This window comes from Haemaphysalis longicornis, unplaced genomic scaffold (genome assembly GCF_048455015.1).
Source record: "Haemaphysalis longicornis isolate Haplotype H1 unplaced genomic scaffold, Haemaphysalis longicornis Haplotype H1 scaffold_6, whole genome shotgun sequence".
NCBI lineage: Eukaryota > Metazoa > Arthropoda > Arachnida > Ixodida > Ixodidae > Haemaphysalis > Haemaphysalis longicornis.
Genome location: NW_027526407.1, coordinates 26,222,761 through 26,239,126, shown reverse-complemented (window position 1 = coordinate 26,239,126; position 16,366 = coordinate 26,222,761). Strand labels below are relative to the sequence as shown.

The following is a 16,366-nucleotide window of genomic DNA, read 5'->3' as shown; positions in this document are numbered from 1 at the left end:
ATATCCGACAGCGCTATGCCGTCACGGTCGAAGCAGTTTGCATTTCGAACTTACTGCTTAACTTGCATTGCATGGGAAAAATCTTCGGGTTTTATCTATCTTCCTTCTAAAAAAGGGCTTTACCATAGTCACCCACATAAAATGCTGGGTGACGGTGTGTAGGCTGTACACTAAAGGGCTGTGTTAGGAGTCATCGAGGGATGTGCGAGCTGCGATGTTGGTCCAAGGAGTCTGGTAGAACTGGCGAGCGCAAGTAGAAAACGGCATAACTACAGTTAGCATCCATGTCCTGTACAAACGCTTCCTTGTGGAGATGTAAAATATGCCAGCCTCTCCTATCATTGCTACCTCGTCAGAAGCGTACAATGTGACCCCGGATGACATATTATTAGTACGTTAAACATGGAGGGTGTTAACACGAGAAAGAAGAATGCAGTGCACAAGCTGTGGATGTAGGGAAAAATTCGCCATGTGCACGCTCTGGGAATTAGCAGTATGTAATCCGAGGAGAGCCTGCACGGTCAGGCACAGGTTAAGGTTGGGCTAAGAAATTGAAATTGCCAGTGAGGTTGGGCACGAGCCGCGTGTGGTGGCGCAGGAACTTCCGAGTATGCAAGCCCGAGGCAAATTTCAGCGTTAGGGGACGATGCAACTGAGCCAGGTTATTCCTCGTAAGCTCAGAGAGGGTTTGAACACCGCGTCAGGTCAGCCAGGTGAGAAGCTAGGTGATATCTTTACAATGCAAATTTGAATAGAATTACCAAGTGTATCAGCTTTCGCATGTGTCCATGTATTGGTTCTTGATACTACCAGTGGATTTGTGGCCAATATGCAACGGCAGCTCTTCAATACGCAGTCGTCTCTTCAAATATTTCTTTCACTCGCTGGAGTACGTATCGCATGCGAAATTTGAATGCAGTAGTATATCTGCTGACGTTTGTGCACCACCGATAAGCGGTACACAGTATTTCCATTTTTCGTATTGGCACCCTCCACGTTTTCCGCATTATTATAGCCTCCAGATGATTACTTTGAAGCCGTTATTATTTACAACTCGACATAGCGCCAGACTGTCTTTAATGTAAGGGGGGACGGCTCGCTGTGTTTTACTGACGCTCGCTCATTTGCTATTGGGATATCTCCATGCGTGGGGATGACGTGGTAAAATTTTGATATAGCAGCTTGGTCTAACTATTGGAGTCACTAAGGCCCTCGTCATGCTACACAAACCAGGCCTGTGAGATGTCATTGCTCAGTCGCTAAGGCGTTGCGCTGCAGAGCGCAAGGTCGCGGGTTCAATTCCCGGCCGCGGCGGCCGCTTTTCTGATGGAGGCGAAAAGCAAAAACGCCAGTGTGTACGAGATTTCGGTGCGCGTTAAAGATCCCCAGGTGGTCAAAATTAATCCGGAGCCCTCCACTACGGCGCGCCTCATCTTAAACCCTACAAACAGCGAATGTCGTGCTGGTAGTTGAACACTAACCCAGTTGTAGTTACACAAAATGCGTTCATGTGTTCGCCACGAACTACTGCGCCCATTTTAGTACTGTTTAGTCCTGGGGAGCCCTGCTGCCCTTTTATATTGTGATTTTTTATGTTAGACCAGCTGGACTAGTAGGCGCAGGAGGATCAGCGTTTATGCGGTTGGGGTTCCCTTGAGGTTCAGTAAGGATGGTGTCAGATACGTCGACTTGAGTCAATTTTGAAAGAGAGGCCGTGGGTCGAGGCGGGTGGTATAGAGCTGGTGCCCCTTCTATCACTTTATAGACTCGGATAATTGACCACTTTATTCGTGAACGTCAAGCCTTACTGAAAAAGAACAGCAGGCATGCCCAGAAGCGATGATTATTGTTAGTTACGACAGATAAAGGTGAGGTGATGATTGACGAGGACACTAAATAGACGAAGACTAAGCGTAAATAGGAGTAACATTCAGAGAGAAACTTCAGTGCATTGGCGGGAAACGCAAAGTAACAGGGGGACAAGACAAGAAAACAAAAGCACAGACGAGAGCAGCCGCCCAAACTCGCCCAAGCTTCCGCTTTTGCGAGAAACTTCAGTCAGATTACGTGTGGTGTTGTAAAAGGATTACAATTACCACAATGCACTCAGTTGGTAAACCATGTTTTTTTTTCTGGCCAATGCGAAGGCTCGCTGAGGGTGCCGGCTTGTATGATCACTCCGAAATCTTTCGGACCCGGTTTTGTATCCTTCGGGCAGCTAACGTTGTTTTATTTCCTTTTCTTCCGTTTGCCCCATCGCTCCTTTTTCTGACAATCAAGAGGTACTGCCTATGCCAGGTGCCGTATTTTCGCATAATGCGGCACTTATTGCTTTTGCGTGCCTAACCGCTGACAATAGCATGTAATACCAGCCGTAAAAACGACGAAACTAAAATGAAATAAAATGTGCCGCAGGCGCGATGAATTGTCACGACGGCGAATAGCATTTCCGTGTATACTAGAAAATGGCTCATTTCATAGCTTTTCCCTTAACTGTATACACAGGCTACATAATTATAGTGGTGGTTCGTCGCAAGGTGTATTGAACAAAATAGGAAAAGCTTTACTTGCCTCCCTGAGGAGTAAATTGAAGGAGCCCGCACTTGTAATTTTTATCTACGTATTTCAATTGGGCGATCAGAAACATGCTCGGTTTTTCTGTAAAGAAATAAAATTTGGTGGGTTAATTGGTTGTCACAAAAGAGGCACGAAAAACGATCGCTTTATACTGTCGCGTGGCCCTGAAGAGTTAAGGCTATTGTAGTGAATATTCTAAATTAATCTAACTTACGCTTTCTAATTACTATAAAAACGCCCAAGGACACTTAACCACTTCGCTTCAGTTGTAGGTGCGAAAGCATGAACGTCCAGATGAACGCCTTGGGCCCCTATCATGCCACTGCTCGTTCTTGTCGTCGTTTAATAGAAAGGTTGACGACAAAACAAAATATCGCTGCATGTTTTCGCGCTCGTTTGACTTGGAGTTTCTGCTCCCTTCACCTAAGTGTTCTGGTGTAGATGCAGATATGTGCCTACCGGTGAGTTCAAATTCAAATTTAGGCTATGTTTACCCTTCAAATGACTTCTTTATCCGTGCCACAATAAAGATACAACAGAAAAAAAAGAAATCCGCAGAAGCACGGAACGAAACGTAGCAGACATTTTGAGGCCATTCCAAAGCATAAGACGCAAGCGGATGGAAAGAAAATAGTCAAGCGGCAAAACGACAAAGCCTTTCAAAATGGCGTGGCGAAACCGAAGCGTCCGAGGCGTTCTATTCGGTATTGCTGCTTTTGCATTCACAACCATTAGGAAGAGCTTCAGAGCATGGGTTACTTGCAATGACACTGCACCCATCGTCGCAGTTCGGGATTTAAACGTTGTGTCGCGACTAACAAGGTAGCTACTTCGGCATTCTGTCTTGGGGACATTAATTGTATTACGATGACATATCAATCAGCCCCAAGCTACAGCCTGGCGGCGTAAGTGCATCTATTTTACATTATTAAAGAATGCGTCTTCAAAGGCGAGCACGCCGTTCAGTGTATATTGTAGAAACAACAAAGCTTTGTGATCGTCGTAACTGGCAGTGACTCGACAGCCCTGCTAGGGATTCTCATTACAAGGTTGGAATAGAATGCGAGTTCTTACCCCGTGTCCAGTTTCTATTCGCAGCACCCCCCCCCTCCAAGTAGTGAATTACATGGAATATAAGGCGAGAATATTAGTAGTCGATCTTGATTTTTTACGGGCTGCGCCAAGGTGCCTAGTTTTCGAGAGGTCGCACCACGCTTCCGGAATTTCGTCGGATAGGTAGGAGGCTGATGATACGAAGGCACTTCGTTTTTGGTGCCGAGTTTGTCTTCAAATGACAGTACGTTTGATACAGAAGGCATGTAAGCGGTGCTTGAAAGCACTTGGCACGGCGATGTTATGTCCTCAGAGGTGGTTGATGATGCCGCGCAACTCAGGGCACACTTGCTGAGGGGCGACTAACTCAGTGTCCTTCACGATACCCCAAAAGCACGCCGTAAGTCTGGTGGCCATGTGTGTACGGGTGCGAGCCACAGGCACATCGGCGTCTAAATATTTTCCACCGGACGTGTAAATGAGGTTAACGTCTAGTTCCTGCAGGCGGTGTCACCTTCTGGCAAGTCGGTCAGAGGTTTATTCAGATTTCAGACCCAACAGAGCGTCCTCAAATTGCTGTCCGCAGGCGAAGGTGGGAAGTTTAGTTAGAGCTCAAATATTAGCCCCCTAATTTGTCAGAGGTGACTAGTTTTTCTCCGTAGTTCAAAGACCGCAGCTGGCATTTGCTATAACTTTCTCACGGCTCTTTTTTTTGTACGAAAGCAGCACTAAGACCAACTTAAGGTGCTCTTGTATGTATACTTCCACGTCTGCCCCAACGTGAAAGTACGTGAAAATGAGCGAATACAGGTGGCTACTGTATGCGGAACCACATTTTTGATAACTCTTTAGAGCGTTGCTAGTTCCGTGCAAACTCCAAGGGACATTTACATAAAGCATTATAGTCTACCCGGCATGATAAAAGAAGTCTTCTCACGGTCCCTCTCGTCGATTTCTATTTGCTAGTTTCCGGTTTTCAGAAGCACTTACAAAGAACTTTTCACGCCAAATGCAGTCGAGGCATATTTGATGCATAGTAGCGTATACACGTCGTATTTGCACTCTGCTTCACTGGTACGTAGTGAAGGCAGAACTTCTATGTGCGGTCTTTTTCTTCACATACGGGAGTAGGGAAGCCGTTGAACATTTTTTCTGCTTGCGTGATGCCATCGGTGATCATATCTTCGAATTCGATTACAATCACGCTTAGCGCTCGTCTGCGACAAGCAGTAAGCTGAACGTTGGGAATTTCACGCTCCGTCTTTGGTGATAAATAGATGCTTTGCAGGGTGTCCTGCGTAGCTGAGCAGAATACGAAAATGCTGGTTGTGATGGCAATTTCCTGATCAACAGCGGAGCTGATCAGTCTTTAGCTTTAGCCATGCCAAACTTTAACACAAAGCTCCGCTCGGAGAAGGGGAGAGGATGATAATGCTAGGCCAAGAAGTGTGAAGAAAAGGAGCGAGGAGTCAAGGGGCCCATGAGCAGGTGTTAGAAGTGAGCGCCTCGAGAAAAAAAAAAAACGGCCGCGTATCGACTCCTTTCGTTGCAAATGTCGACGAAAGACGATCGTTGTCTGGCGATCCTGCTGCCAAGTGAATGTCTCCCGTCTCGTTCCCGGTCACCTCTCACGCTGTTCCTCTCCCGTCCCGCTCTTCCAAAGATAAACACGATAGAGGTTTGTTTAAGTTAATATAAATGTAACTCATTCCACTGCTCCAGAGCGGGTGCCTCAATGCCAGGGCTACCCTAAGGCGAAACGCGCGTGAATCAGGGCACCCTTCTCTAATGTCGATAGAACAGCGTTGCCCTACTCCACGTGCGTTCCAAGCTGGACGTGGAACCTATATAGTGACACCTTTCGTTACTGTTGCCGTTTGGTTTCTTAAAATGCCCCCAGGAGCTATAGCGGCGCGGGCGACAGCAGGCGACGGAGGGAATTTTTTTCTGCAGTGCACGCAATATTTTGTTAGCTATCGCAAAAATCAAGCATCTGTAGATTTTTAATAAAAGAACATTTCAAATATCCCTTATGTATTGATCTTTTGCAGCATATTTGCGTAGTGTTTTGTTCTTGTTCAAAAATGTTGACAAGTATGAACATTCTTACCGGACTTACACGTTGAGATTGGGCTGTGGGTATATGAACGTATTGTCCAGCTACTGTTTCACTTTCGCCAGCTGGCTGAATCGAGGAACAGACAGACAGACAGACAGACACAGACCAAAATTTCTACGTTCAAGCAGTTAAAGAAAGACTGTCGTTTTTAAAACGCTTCCCCTGGTCAGAATAGAACCTTTGTCTCTCACGTTATAAAACCAGCGTCTATCCGATTGCGCATCATTGCATTCGTGTCACTCAGAGTTGGGTTCGTGGCGTGGGCGTTGGCGTTCGTCGTTGGCTGAGTTGAAGTGCGCTTTGACTTTAGTCATTGAAAGTCTCGATTTTGCATCTTAGGGGTGCAGGATGTTGTCATTGATTTACTGAGTGGGCGAGGTGAGCGCTTCCCTGTTTAACCATCTTTCGCTTAAAAAGGGGAAGACCGAAGAAACGCCACCCCAAAGCAAGCCAAGACCAACCAGCTCCGCTGTTTTGTCAGTCTTCGCATCTAAATTGCGAAGTGTGACCAGTTTTTTTTTTGTTTTTTCCGTGAGGGTGCCAGGATAAGGTACAAGAAGTGCGCAGCCTCTAAGGGGTCGTTAAACGCGTATTTAAAATCTATGACAGCGTTCCTGCTATTTGAATTGTGTTTTGAGAAGTAATGAATGCGCCCTCGCTTATATGCTTAGACTCTTGGGGGAAGTTTGGCGTGAAAACTTGTGATTTTCTTTTTTTGAAGATCACAATTCCGTTTGTAATGATGCCAACGCCATGGAGGAGCAAACTGCCACACTTTCCACGATGGTGTCGGCGTCAGGGGCAGGCAGCATTGCCACAGTAGATAGGGATCATTAGGCTTGCGCGAGAAGGCAGTGTTACGCGGTCATCGGCGTTTCTTAGAGCAGTACATTGCGGCAGAACTTCATTCGTAGTAGTTGAGTTATCTGTATTGAAACTTAATTGCTTGGTCTTCGAAAATAACTATTGGTACAATTGTCGCTCAACTTTTCTTCAAACAATTACGCCACAAAATCGGTTCAGCGTTACAGCGAATATAGAAGGGCCCTATGATCCATTGATGGTTAAGAAAAATGGACAAGGTCCACTTTGTGTGCAAATGTTTTCTATGGCAGTACGGAGGGAAGGACAACCCAACGTTTCGCACCTTTATTATTTTTAATACCAATTATCTGCTATGAGTAAACAGTCTGTGTTATCCTCCCGTGACAACGAGTGCCAGCTGGTCATGTCCATTGATAGCTATATTTTGGGAGGTTTCTGTCTACGAGCTTGGGGTGCTTTGGGGCGTTGTATAATGACTGGCGTGCGTCGACTGTTCATTCTTGGTCGACGCCGAATTTTTCATGACAGCTGTTGGGTTAAAAAAAAAAAAAAACACACGCAGCCACTTGGTTGCCTAATCATTGCCCCCGCATTGCACCTGCTTCGAATACAGGGCGGCGATCGGGCGATGGAGAGTTGACTCATCGGCAAACCACGCTTATTGCACCACATCGGCGGATTGCTTCAGTGTTGCGTGGGACACGTACAACCGATCCAGCGTCGTCGACAATGCCACTGTATGATGTGGAAACAGGACGCATCCACCGGCCGCATCATCATTCCGCCCTATTTGCAAAGTGCTGCCGTTTGGCCGGGGGCTCATGAAAGCAAGCGTGTACCTTGGGATTACGAAGAGAAAAGGCAATAACCGCGTAAGGAGCGCAGGCGACGAATGATCGCCTTGAGACAGGCGCGTTTTTCGGAAATACAGGGGGGACATTTCGACTGCAGCCAATCGGAAGTTCAGGGGAGGGAAATTGGTGTCCTCTCATTTGGACGCCAAGAATCCTGTGTCTTGAAAACGTATGAAAAACCTCGTGTAAATAGGTAGTAAATAGGGGAGGAAAGACACTAAACGTTCTTTAATCTCAGCTGTCGCAGTTGTACTGTCTTAATGGTGGGAGCGGATCAAGGAACTCGTCTTCATTCCCCACGTTAGCAGCACACAACAGCTGCTCCACCAGCAAGGCGAACGAGAACGAAGAGGGGAGAATTGGACTACTGTCTTGGTTCTTTAAAGGTGCAACAATGTGCGGGGCCGTTGTCTGGTTTGGGGGTCGCTTCAGTGCTAGCGTGTGAGCGGATTGTGGTTCATGGTTTTGGGGGCGTACTTTAGCGTTTTGCATTATTTTGGAGTATAACAACTTCAGCATTAAAAACTGTTTCTCCTAGTTTCAATGTTTCAATCTGTCATTTTTTTCTTGTGTTTGTCACATGTGATGTCGCGAATTCTCTTCATATTATTTATGAGCTAATCACTTTTAACATCTGTCTCTGGTCTTTCGATTCACGCATTAGCTGTCCGAAGAACACCTGCTTATATTCTTAGACATGGAGCTCTTTTTATTCGGACGGCGTGTGCTTAGTGTAACTAGGCCCCTGACAGAAACCCTTTGGGTCCTTTCTCTTCGGGTGACTCGGCGCAAGTACACAGCGGGGTGGAAAAGCTGTGTTTGATGAATGCGCTGTCAAGATCCTGTCACCATAACATTGAACTCAGCTTTCCTTGGAAAGTGTCTCTCCTATGAAAGGCCGTATTACCTGAGAACCTTCTAACCACTCTCTGCGGCAAGCTTTCTCAGGAGCGACTAGCTTTCCGTTCATGATGTGGCGCATCAGGCATGCAATTGCCATAAAAAAGAGGGTGCGAAAAAAAGTGGCAATCAGCAAGTCCTTTCAGGACCTGTCGCACAGGATCGAGATATGAGAGAGGCTCGAAATTAAAGTGGATTTCTGTGCTTCCCCTAAATAAGCCAGCTTGAGCATATCACACGACTGCACAGCTTCTCCGCAGCCAGTGTAAAACAAAAAACTGATAACATAAATTGTGGCATGCGTCGCGAAAGTCGTGTATGTGAATCCCTGACATATTACAAGTGTGAGGAAACAAGTCGCTGTTCGAAAGATGGGGTGTAACATTCCACTACAACGTGCATGGTGTAGTGAAAGGGCACAGACATATTTGCCGGTACTGCGGATGCCTTCTCCGCGTTGAGGACTGTGCAGTAATGGCTCGGAATTGCACAAAGGGCCAGGGAAACCACCGAAGCGGCGGAAATAGTCTGGGGGTGATGCGTGGGCACTGCGATGGTACAGCTTTCCGAAAAAAATATGTTAGAGTGGCTTTCACTTTATTGAATGCGTCGTGTCCCGGTCTTCTTTTTGGAACGGCCACTTATACACCATCTTGTGGGTTTAATTTTAGTGTTCCAGGAATGTTATGCAGGGTAATGTCCAGCTTGAGTTTGTAAACATGCGCCTGTTTATACTGTCCTGGGTTTGTGTCTCTCCTGGGTATTTGCTTTTTGCCCTAAGCGAAGCTGTGAATCGCCGAGACCAACCAGCCCAAACCAGCTTTTTACAAGGGCAGGAAAGAGATACAATTGTTTTGGGAGATATTGGTGTGTTTTGCGGTGATCAATAAAAAGAAGGTGGAGCTCAATGCATTTCTGTGTGGGCAAAGTAGTCAGCACTTCTAAATAAGGTAACACGAAGTATACAGGGATTTGGGTTCTAGTAATTCACCTCATTGACACGATAACAAAACCAAATATTAGTTTTAAGTGTTGTTATTTAAGCGTTCAACGGTTGATGTACTCTATTGCTGCGTATTTCTTGTCATATCTTATCCCCAGTATGTAAACAATTCTTTTGTGCGTCCTAGAGTAATAAAACTGGCGGAATTGCAAAATAATGCATTGCCCACAACCCGTTCATTGTACTTCATATCACACCGCTTTGCGATCGAACAACCCCCATTTCTCACTATTTTTTGAGCTTTGTACCCGGAGCTTTAGACAAATTATTACTCAGTATAATGGTACTTACTTTTTTTCTTGAGAAACATCGCGTTGCCACCCACATAGTTTCCCTCAAATCTCATAACCCTGTGAGGAAATAAGACATGAACATAAAAATTTTAAGTGGTTAGCACACTAGAATTTCCGCTCAAATCATCTTTGTTAGTCCTACTAATCCGCAGTGCAGCGGCTTTCAAGTGCGTCTAAGGTCTGCACTCAGGCTAGATATAAATATCCGTAATAAATCATGTTTCAAACAGACGGTGCAATAAAATTGACTTCGCGGACACACATGGCCGGCTCAATTGGCGCACACGAAACGCCGACACAGTTTATTTCACTTTTCACAACTTCGGCGCTTCAAGAACTTGTTACGCGCACACCCATGCATTAAATCGTCCATAAACTACACAGCAAAGCGGCAAAATAATACAGATGCTCAGCTTTCATACCGGATTTATCGGTTGGAATGTGTAAAAATAGAACAAATGCCGCAATGACCATCCTAATAAAAGAAATTGATGTTAGAATAAACCACTTAGGAGCGAAAGGAAATACGCAAGAGTTTAGTTGGGAACCACTCAAATTAGCTCAAATTAGCACACTTTTCATCGTTTATCTGGTTGAGCAGTGGGTAATTATTTTACAAAGCGCGAAAGAAGAAAAACTACCTTGCGCGGTTTGCGGCGGCCGCACCAACTAAAGGCTGTGACGACGGGAGGAGACGCACCGTGATTAGTTAGCATTCAAACAAGTTTCGGTTTCGGTTCTGTAAAACAACGTGCTTGACATCCGACGGCATCATTGGAAGGGCATTCTTGACATCTCAGTAATCGTCGTACCGCGCTTCTGCCATGTTGTCGGCTATAAAATGTATAAGATAAGCCTCGCAGGACGGCTTGGAATCATAACAATCACTAGCCGAGGCCTACGCAGTGGATGAACGCCCTCCGCTTCCCCGCAGACGCCGAAATGCCATGCGTTTCCCCCCCCATATTTGGATCTTGACTCACTCATGCCTGTATCGTAAAAAGCGTGTTCGCATCAGGCCAAGGGTGTGTGGATTCTGGCCTGAGCCCACTGCCCGCAAGCAGACTGTGCTTATGAAAACAGCACGCCAACGAGAACTCGCTAGTGCGCCAGTGTCAGCCTGCGCGCGTTCTGTGAACTAGTTCGTGTAGCAGTGAATGTTACGGCCCAAAAAGGTGAACTCAGTATAGAAAGCATCAGCCGAAAACAAAAAAGTCAACTTATAAAAAAAAGAATGTACCCCCGGGGATTCGAACTGGTGACTTGCAAAACAGTTGCAGTAACACACCTAGCGCTCCAGACCACTCGGCCACGAGCGTTTTTTCTTCTTTACTGCATGGAAAACTGCCCTTAATACAGCCTACCAAAGTTATGAGTCATACAAGAAGATGCACATTACTGCAGCTAAAATAAGCCGTCCGTTAAAACTCTGGCAAGCAGGCGCACGCGTCCAACAGATGCAGCCATTCTGGTGGGTCACTTTGCGCCGCATAAATGCTCCGCACCAACGCAGTTTGCTCCCGAAAAATGGACTTCGTTGGGCGTGGGGGTTCCGCGTGCCTGTCCGTCATGCGGCACTTCCACAAGCTATACAATCCCATCACAACAAATATATCACAGGGCACTCAAGTAACATCTCTAAAAGGCAAGAACCGAATTGTATAAGGGGTAATGTCCATGTCCTTTTTAAGAGTTCGTTGCAAGACATATCAGAAAAACACCGCATCCCGGCACAAAACAAAACAATGATCAATGGTTTCAGGTTGATTGCATAAACGGCAATTGTCAGACCAAGGAATAGACATTCCTTTCTCGCGCAACCATGTTTTCACTGGGAGTGTTGCTGTATGCAGCTTAATAAAGAAAAACGTTTTTGCATTTGGAGGAAGACACATACGTGTGACCCGCTTCAAAACACTGTCCTTATGGTGGCCAATGTAAGGCTGGCGATAAACCGGCACTGGGAACAGACTCCACCGAGTATTTTTGTATTTATTGGCTGTCTTTGACAATTCACAACAGATTACACCTCAACATTGCAAATATGCAACATACAAGAGGTGGAGTTGCCAGCCACTACAGGGCTGACTTTGTCCATTTAAAATGCCCTCATATTGAATAGTTGCTCTATTTGCGGTAGCCAATCAGGTAGTTCCTGGTGGAACCTAATAACTTCAACAAATTGCCCAATGCTCCCTTTGAAATACTCCCTTGTACATCGCGCATCAACATCATTGTACAACCTTGCTGTACGAGAGCGCCATATACTATGGAGACCCAGTGCGATGACTAAATCGTAAAGCACTCCATCATCATTGTGTATTGCAAGGAAACGTATACCGTGAGGATATAAAGGAAAATCTTTGTGTAGTGTCTTCTGTAGCAGATCCCAAAAATATACTCCCTCCCAACAATGCAAAAATAGATGATCTATTGTCTCGGGAGATTTACAACTAAAGCAATCTGTCCCCGATGGTACGAATAACCCCCTTTCTTTCATAAACGTTCGTATTAATAATGTTCCTGTAGGTAACCTAAACATAAAAGATTTGACCCCTGGTTGAATCTGCATTCTTTTAACCCTCTTAAGCACATCGCTACTGGGCCTTCCTCAGTACATAGCCCTGTACATGGGAACAGGGAATACAACATCGACAATATCATGGTACAATTTCTTACGCGAAACCGTACTTAAATACTCTTTTGAAAATCTTGCGTTTAAAACCTTCACGCTGGCCACGACCTCCTTAAAATATACAAAGATACCTCCCGTCATGTATTCAGTCGTAATCACAAAATCGGGGAGAACCCTGCCTAGCCTTAATTGACAAACTGTACGAAGAAAAGGATCTCTTACTTCTCTAAAAAAAGAAATCTATTTACTAGTTGTCGCACAAATAAATGCGCTAGCCCCACTCTTCCATCTTTCACACGCCTAAAAAGGTTGTTACGACTGCACCTCTCCCAATTCGAGGCACAGACAAAAACAGCGAACACTCGATGCAACTTTTGCACTTTCATGCGTGAGCAGTGCAACACCTGCATCACATACCACTATTTGCATACTAAGAACAAATCACACACGGTCGCCCTACCAAACGTGGACAAATAAGCCCCTTTCCATTTGTCCGCTTTCTGGCGAGTTTCTTTTGTCTGTTCTCGCCAATATGGTTCGCTATCCCTATAAAACCGTAGGGGGCTCAGATATCTAACTGGGGTTGTTGTCCAGGCTACGTTGGCAAAAACGCTGGGGGTGGATTGCCATTCGCCACGCCAGAAACCAAGACATTTTCCCCAATTTTCTAGGCTTCCGGTTGTGGTACTGAACCGTTTTGTGACCTGGACTACTCTTTAAAAGCTCTCTTTGTTTTCACAGAACACAGCAATGTGATCCGCATAAGCCAGCAGTTTCACTTCGGTGTCCAGGAGGCGGAATCCACGAATCCCTACGTCATTTTGGATACGGAAACACAAAGTTTCAATGTAAATACAAAACAATAGTGGCCTAAGTGGGCATCCCTGGCGCACCGAGCGTTGCACGTCAATGGGCGCTCCCAATGTCTTATTCACCACTAACCGCGTAGTGCAATTTCGGTACGCCAGAGCCACCCCATCTTTAATAGCAGAACCTACATTGATATCACACAGTATACAAAGCAACACTTCATTGGACACACAATGAAAAGCCTTCTCGAGATCCAGCTGAAGAACCGCGACACCTACTTTTGCGGCATCGCTACACTCAAGCACGCACCTGGCCTTGTGAATGTTAGTACATATAGATCTTCCTCGTATACCGCAGGTTTGATAAGAGCCTACTATTTTATGGATCACTTCTTGGAGTCTACTTGCTAATATTTTCATAAAAATTTTATAATCAACATTTGTGAGTGAAATGGTCCTGTATGAAGTCACTTGTTTAAGTTTTTGCCCATTCTCTGTTTTTAGGAATAATATCATGTGAGCGGATCCATAAGAAGGTGGCAGGACATTCAAATTAAACGCTTCATTGAAAACGGCCGTTAGAACCGTAGCTATTTCACTTTTAAATTCTTTATAGAATGCCGCTCTTAAACCGCCCGGCCCTGGAGGCTTCCCCGGGTTTAAATTGTCAATAACCTCTTCAACTTCTCTCACTGTTATTGGCTGCTGTAACAGCACCTTCGTTTCATCATCCATTCTCGGCATGTTGCCAAGGAATTCTTTCTTGAAGTATTCCATATCAACTTCCCGGAAAGCGAAAAGCGATTTGTAGTACTCGAAGAACGCTCGCTCAATGTGGTTGTTAACGTCTGATGTAACGCCATTCCAATCAAGCTCGCTTATATGGTTCCGACTAGCGTGCGCCTTCTGCAACCCCAAAGCCATCTTCGTAGGCCTTTTACCCGCTATCACCTGTTCTGCTCTTGCTCGCACTAGCGCTCCTTGATAGCGTTCCTCATCTATTATTTCTAGTTTTTGTTTTGTTTGTCTTATGTCGTCTCTGTAAGCCCCCGGCTGTTTGCTTTCTTGTTCTGTTAATGTTTGCAGCAAAGCTCGTAGCGATGTTTCCTTCTTATTTTGTTCGTACTTTATGCAACTTCCCCTTTCGATAGCTTTGATTTTTACGCTTCGGGCTCCCTCCATACATTCAGCTACATCCTCAATCCCGTATTCTACAATCTGCTGACGTAACAGCTCAGTGCTCGCATCCTTAAACGGCCGGCTGCTTGTCTTATCACGTGCGGTTAAAACACAGGTAAAGTCCCCTAATAATATTCACCCTATCATTAGATAAATGCCTGTCTTTATTCGCAAAAAAATCTACCCGCTCGTCGACTAAATTAGGCGCAGAAATACACACAATACCCCGCTCAACCTTACAGAAAGACAGGTCGCACACAACAAACCGTCCAGACACACAAGTGATAACAGATTGAACCACTAAACCCGGCAGCTTTCGCACAAAAAGCACACAACCCGCCTAGGTTCCGACTGCATGACTAACGCACACATAGTATCTCGCCGTGAAACGTCGCCCCATGCTCTCAGTCTCTGCCTCCCCCTGAACTTTGGATTCCTGAACGGCTAACACATCAACGTCATGCTCAGTGAACAGTCGGTGCACTTGTCTTTGCTTTCTTTTGCTTGCCGATCCCCTGACGTTAAGCGTAGCTATGTTCAGGGCGGGGTCCTGCGCCATTTCAGTTCAATTTGAGGCCGAGAGCATGGCGCCTACCTTTCGCGTCGCGGGACTCACTACGCGTTCCCTCCCGCTGCTGCACTGTCACTCGGGCTGCGTTGCCCGGGCGGTGTTTCCGCAGGGTTCCTATCCGGTGGGATAGTGGGCCTGGGCCTCAACGAAAGCCGTCGCCCTTGAGTCGCTTTCACTGGTGGCTCTCCGATGTGCGGGTCTCCTGCGTCTTTTTCTTCAACGTGCGGACGCTTGGCTGAGCCCGCCGCAGTCACAGCCATGTCCGCGACCATGGTTTCCTCCCATTGCACCAACGCTTCCCCGGAGGCCCCGGCGTTCGAGCGTCTTTCGTCGCTCTTATCCACGCCCTCCTCCTAGCTGGGACACATAGTTATGTTTCAGTACCATTGTTTCCAGTTGGCACAGGACCGAGGTAATTGGAGAATAATGGGAGAGGCCTTTACCCTGAAAGTGGGCGTAGATAGGCTGGTGATGATGATGATGATGATGACCATTGTTTCTTCCATATGCATCGAAGTCGTCATCTCCGCGGTGAGTGGTGGATGCAAATTCATACGCAGCATTGTAGACTTCCACCAGCTCTTCGCATTTGACTCGAGGCGGTGGTGGCGGGGCCCGCAAGTCGTCTGGGGAAGGATTGCCGCACTCCCTTGAATGCGCCATAATGTGTCCTAGAGCAAGGCTAAAATGGGGCTAGTTCACCCACCGCGGTGGCTCAGTGGCTAAGGCGATGCGCTGCTGAGCACGAGGTCGCGGGTTCGATTCCCGGCCGCGGCGGTCGCTTTTCTGATGGAGGCGCAAAGCAAAAACACCCTTGTGTACGAGATTTCGGCGCACGATAAAGATCCCCAGGTGGTCAAAATTAATCCGGAGCCCCCCACTACGGCGCGGCTCATCGCCTGCGTTGCGTCGTCGCGTTAAAATCTACAATCAAAGCAGGGGCTAGTTGGTTATACATCTGGAAAATAAATCAGTCGTTAGTTCGCGCTTCGTCCCGTCCTTGTGTGCTCTTCTCTTGCCTAAGTTTTAAAACAGCGCTGTTCAAGAAGATGTGTCCTAGAGACTGCGGCGGCACGGTGACCTCTTCCAAGCAGGATGTCTTTTCATCTTAAGCATTAGCGCTGGAGTTTCTTTTTACATGCGTGGCAGCGCTTGACGACAGCGCTGGAGTTTTTATTTGACACTGTCACTCCGCGAGCCGGGGACGCTCGCTGGTCGCCACCAGGCAAGCGCTCAAGAGCGCTCGCCGTTTTCTCCATCCTCGGGGGTTCCGCCAGTTCTTACTGCAAAGCAGTATATGTCTAACCCACCTCTTCCTTCCTTCCTTCCTTCCTTTCTTCCTTCCTTCCTTACCCCTTCCTCCCCTACCCCCCCCCCCCCCCCCCCCCCCCCCCCCCAGTTTTTATTCCGGTGTCATCGATATACGCGGCACCGCTCCGGGTCTCCTCCTCACCACTGCTGACACCTCATTCCCAACTATTTTCCACCTCGTCTCCAACGATGCCCCTTTGACAAGTTGTGCGGTCGGCAGCTAACGGCGGTATGCGG

General features: G+C 46.7%; 1 long non-coding RNA gene across 1 annotated transcript in view; it reads right to left on the bottom strand.

The window, feature by feature from the left end:
- LOC144141444 (uncharacterized) overlaps positions 1 to 16,366 on the bottom strand; it is an 87,314-nt gene that overhangs the window by 38,014 nt on the left and 32,934 nt on the right. Inside the window, exons 3-4 of the long non-coding RNA XR_013316603.1 lie at positions 9,623 to 9,681; positions 2,572 to 2,658 (exon numbers count right to left, since the gene is read on the bottom strand). This is a non-coding gene — a long non-coding RNA (uncharacterized LOC144141444). The remainder of the gene's footprint in view (positions 1 to 2,571; positions 2,659 to 9,622; positions 9,682 to 16,366) is intronic.